Raw genomic sequence first — 6,909 nt, forward strand, 5'->3', positions numbered from 1 at the left:
GAGCAGAGCCATTTCTACACACATGTCTAACCTCTATAAGTATAGAAATGAGGTGTTAGTAAAGTACAGAATATACATGTGGTTTTAGAAAAAAAAGGCATATTTGGGGAGTGTTTTCTCAGACTCAAAGCATATTCAAATTCTAACTATATTTGGTCAGTTCCTGGTTACCATGGCAATTGTAAATGGTTATGGTGTGATTGGGTGTGATTTATAAAATGTAAACGTTTCCACCTTTTGGTACCCAGCATTTGTAACTCTTTAACTTTGTTGGCAGAGACATACCAGGCTTCCTGGTTACATGTGCCAGTTTACCATCACCCCCCCCCAAAAAAAGATCAAAGATGGAAAGAGGAGGTGTTGTTGACATGTTAAAGTACAGAGTACAACAGTGACTGTTTAGTTTTTTGTTGTTGTTTTTGTTTTTTTTTTTTGTATAAGCATGTAGATGTTTGCTTAAGGGAATAACAGAAGGTTGTAGTTATTAAGCTTTGTAGTGTCTACACAAGGGGATATTTTTCACAAAAGGTTAAATGTTGTGATTTCTCCCCCATCTATCTAGTCATCTGTAAACCACATTTACACTAGCTAGTCTTTTGACTCATGTGAATAGTGTGAATAGTGAATAGTTTCTCTTCATATACTTCTTAACTTTGCACGATGGGAATTATCAGAAAGCTTTAAAAGTATGAATGCAGGCTACAATCTCCAAAGAGGATGATATAATTGGTCTGAGCTTTGATCTAGCCATTGGGATTTAAAAATGAAGCCCTGTCTTTTACCCACTCACCTTTTCCTCTCCAACTCCTAACTCCCTGTCTTTGATGATCATATTTCATAACTTCAGGCTTCCACTAGAAGCCAATCTAGTCTTAGTTTTTAAAAACTTCTTAAATGTTCCATATTCTGGAGCCAAAGTGATAATTACAGTAGGTAGGGTGCTTGTTTTGCACATGGCTGGCCCAAGTTTGATCCCCAACATCCCCATATGATCCACCTAAGATCACCAGGAGTGATCTCTGAACAAAAAGCTAGGAATAAACCCTGAGTACAGCCAGGTGTGTTCCAAAACAAATAAAAAGTTCCATGTTCTTGTTTCCCAGCTCACTACTCAGGCACCTTGACTAAAGGAAGAAATTACACCTTTTGGTGAATACATGATTCACTGGTGTTTCAGCCTTCAAAAAAGAAAAAAGGAAAGAAATTGCATCTTTTATCTTAAGCATACAAAAGAGAAGGGTAATTAGGACAAGTTCTTTTATATATATATATACACGTGCAGACAAGTATTCTACCTACTCCACCAACTCTCGGGGACCACAGCAAGTCTTTTTTTCCTTCTTTATTTGAATATCTTGATTACATAAATGATTGTGATTAGGTTTCAGTCATGTAAAGAACACCCCCCTTCACCAGTGCAACATTCCTGCCACCAATGTCCCAAATCTCCCTCCATCCCACCCCACCCCCACCTGTACTCCAGACAGGCTTTCCAGTTCCCTCATTTATTCACTTGATTATGGTAGTTCTCTGTGTCGTTATTTCTATAGCTGTACTCACCATTCTATTTGGTGAGCTTCATGGAGTGAGCTGGTGTTCCAGCCCTCCTCTCATTGTCTCTGAGGATTGTTGCAAAAATGACTTTTATTTTTCTTAAAACCCATAGATGAGTGAGACTATTCTGCATCTCTCTCTCTCTTTCTGACTTATTTCACTCAGCATGATAAATTCCATGTACATCCATGTATAGGAAAATTTCATGACTTCATCTCTCCTGACGGCTGCATAATATTCCATTGTGTATATGGACCACAGTTTCTTTAGCCATTCATCTGTTGAAGGGCATGTTAGTTGTTTCCAGAGCCTGGCTATCGTGAATAGTGCTGCAATAAATATAGGTGTGAGGAAAGGGTTTTGTATTGTATTCTTGTGTTCTTAGGGTATATCCCTAGGAGTGGAATAGCTGGGTCGAATGGGAGCCCAATTTCCAGATTTTGAAGGAACCTCCATATCGCTTTCCATAGAGGCTGTACGAGGCGGCATTCCCACCAGCAGTGAATAAGAGTTTCTTTCTCTCCACATCTCTACCAGCACTGATTGTTCTCATTCTTTGTGATGTGTGCCAATCTCTGCAGTGTGAGGTGGTATCTAATCGTTGTTTTGATTTTCATCTCCCTGATGATTAGTGATGAGGAGCATTTCTTCATGTGCGACCAAGTAGGTTTCATCCCAGGAATGCAAGGATGGTTTAACATCCATAAATCTATTAACATCATACACAACATCAACAACAAGAAAAATAAAAATCACATGATCATATCAATAGATGCAGAGAAAGCATTTGATAAGGTCCAACACCCATTCTTGATCAAAACTCTCAGCAAGATGGGAATGGAAGGAACCTTTCTCAATCTAGTTGAAGCCATCTACCACAAGCCAATGGCAAATATTATCCTCAATGGAGAAAAACTGAAAGCCTTTCCTCTAAATTCTGGTACAAGACAAGGCTGTCCACTCTCACCACTCCTCTTCAACATAGTACTGCAATTGCTTGCTATAGCGATCAGGCAAGAAAAAGATATCAAGGGAATCCAGATAGGAAAGGAAGAAGTCAAGCTCTCATTGTTTGCAGACGACATGATACTCTACTTAAAAAACCCTAAAGACTCTACCAAAAAGCTTCTAGAAACAATAGCAATATAATAATATATATTATAATATAAAAACAATATAGCAAGGTGGCAGGCTACAAAATCAACCTACAGAAATCAATGGCCTTTTTATACACCAATAATGATAGGGAAGAGATGGAAATCAGGAAGGCAATCCCATTCACAATAGTGCCACACAAACTCAAATATCTTGGAATCAACTTGACCAAAGACGTGAAGGACCTATATAAAGAAAACTATAAAGCCCTGCTCCAAGAAATAAGAGAGGACACACAGAAATGGAAACACATACCCTGCTCATGGATTGGCAGGATTAACATCATTAAAATGGCAATAATCCCCAAAGCATTATACAGATTTAATGCGATCCCTCTAAAGACACCCATGACATTCTTCAAAGAAGTAGATCAAACACTTATGAAGTTCATCTGGAACAATAAACACCCTCAAATAGCTAAAGCACTCCTAGGGAAAAGGAAAATGGGAGGCATTACTTTCCCCAACTTTAAACTGTACTACAAAGCAATAGTTAACAAAACAGCATGGTATTGGAATAAAGACAGACCCTCAAATCAGTGGAATAGGCTTGAGTTCTCAGAGAACATTCCCCAGGCATACAATTACCTAATTTTTGACAAAGGAGCAAGAAATCCTAAGTGGAGTAGGGAAAATCTCTTTAACAAGTGGTGCTGGCAGAACTGGTTAGCCACTTGCAAAAAGCAAACATAGACCCCCAGCTAACATCATGTACAAAGGTAAAATCCAAATGGATTAAAGACCTTGATATCAGACCTGATACCATAAGGTATATAGAACAACACATAGGTAAAACACTCCATGACATTGAGACTAAAGGCATCTTCAAGGAGGAAACTGCACTTTCCAAACATGTGGAAGCAGAGATTAACAGATGGGAATACATTAAACTGAGAAGCTTCTGCACCTCAAAAGAAATAGTGCCCAGGATACAAGAGTCACCCACTGAGTGGGAGAAACTATTCACCCAACACCCATCAGATAAGGGGCTAATCTCCAAAATATACAGGGCACTGACAGAACTTTACAAGATAAAAACATCTAATCCCATCAAAAAATGGGGAGAAGAAATGAACAGACACTTTGATAAAAAAATGAAATACAAAAGGACAAGTTCTTAAAATAATTCAAAACCATGAATATTGGGCAATTTTAGCATGAGTTGTGACTAAAATATATTAATAGTATTAAATAAAGTAACTCATAAGAATATTGCTTTAATGATAACCAAAAGTCTATATACATGCAAACATATTTCACTTTACATATGATAAATCTAGTGTTGAATATTTGGTGGGAGTCATTATCATGGAGAAAGATAGCTATGTTTCTTTCTTGTCTTAGAGAAGTACTCTCCTCCAAGAAATGCCAGCCCATCTATTAGCTATTAAACTCTTTGCTCGTGAAGAGAATTGACTCTGAGATGCATTAGCTGTTAATTGACTACCTTTTACCTTGGTAGGATCCAGCATGGCTGCTCAAAGACTGGGGTAGTGGATTAATAAATTGGGTAAGGTAAGATTGCCCATGAGATTAGCTTTAGGGTGGAATTGTAAATTTTTCAAACAGGATAGAAAATTCATAAAAAGAAAGACAAGCATTGTCAGGTATGGACTACAGCTCCATGGGAAATGTAGGCCTGAACTGGATTTTAGGTAGAACTCTTGCCTAGGTAGAAAGCTCTGCATGAGACAGATTGGGAGAAACTCTTAAAAGCCAACTTAGAACAAAGAAGTGGCACACATGTGTTTCCTGGGTATATGGTGCTCAAGCACATGTTACCCACATCTCCCCTCTTGATATATGTACTTTCTTCCTATCATGCTGTAATGCTGCTATGTGTAACTAGTGTCGCAAATATTGGATACCAGATTTCACGGCTGTCTTGGTCCAGATACATTAGAGAATTTCTTGGAATTCTCTCAGGAAAGTATGTGCATGGAGTTGGTGGATTATGAAAAACAGGAGCCACACACAGTTGTGTGGGAGAACAATGTTCTGGTTTATTACACAAATATCAGGAGTATATATGGAGGATTTTTGCCAGTCACAGTTTTTTATAGTATGTAAAAATGCTCACATTTTGTTTCTTTGCAAAGTAAAACATATCTCTTTTGTTATCAGTTTACATTGTTTGATCTTCAAAAACAATTCACATGCAGGTAATCTGCCGACCTTATGAATAAATATATTTCAAGTAAGAGCCCAGAGGATGACAAGAGGGTAAATTTTAACATCTCAAAGTTGTTCCTCCCTGGCCAGGTCCTAAGTGTCAATTATGTTGTAGATTAAAGGATTTAGCAAGAAGCCAGGTTTTCTTATCAAGGTTCTTTTTTACCTGAAGGAGCAAGTTTTTGCTTTTAGGGCTATTGCAGATAATTAACTTCCTAAAGTCTGACTAAGAAACTGTTTTTAGAAGGGGCAATAAAAGAGACAAGCTTATTTGTAAAGATGGCAAATCTTTATCTGGTAAAAGTTTTCTTAACAACCCATTGCTACTTCCAGGCCAAACTTTGGATATTATATCCAAAGTAAAAAAAAAAAAAAGAAAAGTTAGCAAGTCACTTGAAGTCCCTTAGAGATCTCCCAAAACAAACATTCCTTTTATCTGACAGAGCTAAAAGACTATAAGGATTAAAGTTGTTTTTAAGTGTCTCTTGGTGCTGAGTTTTCCAGGTAAAGAGAAATTTAATCAAGGCTATATTTGCCTGTATTAATCCTTATATTTGGAAGTAAGTGCTCAAATATACACATGCTTATTATAGCTGAAGGGAATCCATATTTAGGCCAAATAAATGTTTGTAACTATGCTTGAAAAATATTGCCCTCACTATTAGAGAAATAGGGCTAGCCATCCATGCTGAGAAAGGGCCTCTCAGCAGACCTTCAGATGAGCTTTCTTTAGACCAAAGTAGTGACATACTGGAGCTCTCTATCTTTGGAGAAATCCATGTTCTCTCTTGAGTGATTGCTCTTGCCTCTCTCTCTTTCTCTCTCTCTGTCTCTCTCTGTCTCTCTCTGTCTCTCTCTCTCTCTGTCTCTCCCCCCCCCCCCCCCCGGTCTCCTCGTCTCTCCCCTTCCTCGGAATTTCTAAATAAAACCTGTTTTTACTTCACTGCTCATCTCCTTCTGAATTTTTTTCTGAGAGAATGCAAATAGAAGTCCTGTGTAAGATCTTGGATCTAGAACTGACTTTCTTTTTCTGAAAAAATTCAAAACTCACAGTCCTAGATCTCCCCAACCATTCCTGGGGTGGCAGAGGTGGGCAGAAAGAAAGCAGTAGATTTTCTTCTCTAGGCTCTTATTTTTTTCTCCCCAGGTCTCCACCCCACTTTACATAAGTCACTTGGGGACCCCCACAGGCATCAAAAGGGGAGGGGGGAGAGGACCAGAGAGATAATACAGCAGGTAGAGCATTTGTTTTGCATGTGGCTGAATCTGATTGCCAGCATCTTATATGGTCCCCCAAGCACCACCAGCAGTGATTTCTGAATGCAGAGCCAGGATTAAACCCTGAACATCGCTGGGTGTTGCCACAAAAAAAAAAAAAAAAAAAAAAAAAAACCTTAAAAAAAATAAAGAGAAGAAAAGTGTCTGTCAAAGAGAAGGCAGGGTTGGGGGTGAGGATGCAGGTGGGAAAGAGGGAAACTTGAGACATTTGGTAACAGGAAATATATGGTTGAAGATATGAGTTTTGGAACATTGTGTGACTGAAACTCATTCATGGACAATTTTGGAACTGTGTATCTCACAATGATTTAAATTTAAAAAAAAGTTGAAGCTTTTATATAGTAAATATTTAATATTTAAAATGTCTTAAATAGCAAATGACTTTACTATGTGTCTTCCTGACATTTGCTTGCAATAAATCATGAGAGAATTCCAAAGACTCAGTTTTCTACTTTGGAGAATCTCAGGTATATTTCACTTTTCTCTGGCCAGTATTATGACTTAGAAGTGGCAGTGGGAATTCTCAGATAGGTTGTGATTGGAACCTGTGCTCTAAGGAGACTTCACAAAGGTTGCCAAGGTATCCGTGAACCTATCCAGGGGTGCTAGGTGGGGACAGGCCCAGGCAGGCCTGAGTCAAATATGGAGACCTCTTTCATCCAGGTGTGAAGAAAGGTGTCAGCTTTCAAAGCCAATCAAGTCAAGTTTTCCACTGTTAGCAAACATACCAGAGGCAACTAATTGCTGGCTG

Source organism: Suncus etruscus, chromosome 8 (genome assembly GCF_024139225.1).
Source record: "Suncus etruscus isolate mSunEtr1 chromosome 8, mSunEtr1.pri.cur, whole genome shotgun sequence".
Lineage (NCBI taxonomy): Eukaryota > Metazoa > Chordata > Mammalia > Eulipotyphla > Soricidae > Suncus > Suncus etruscus.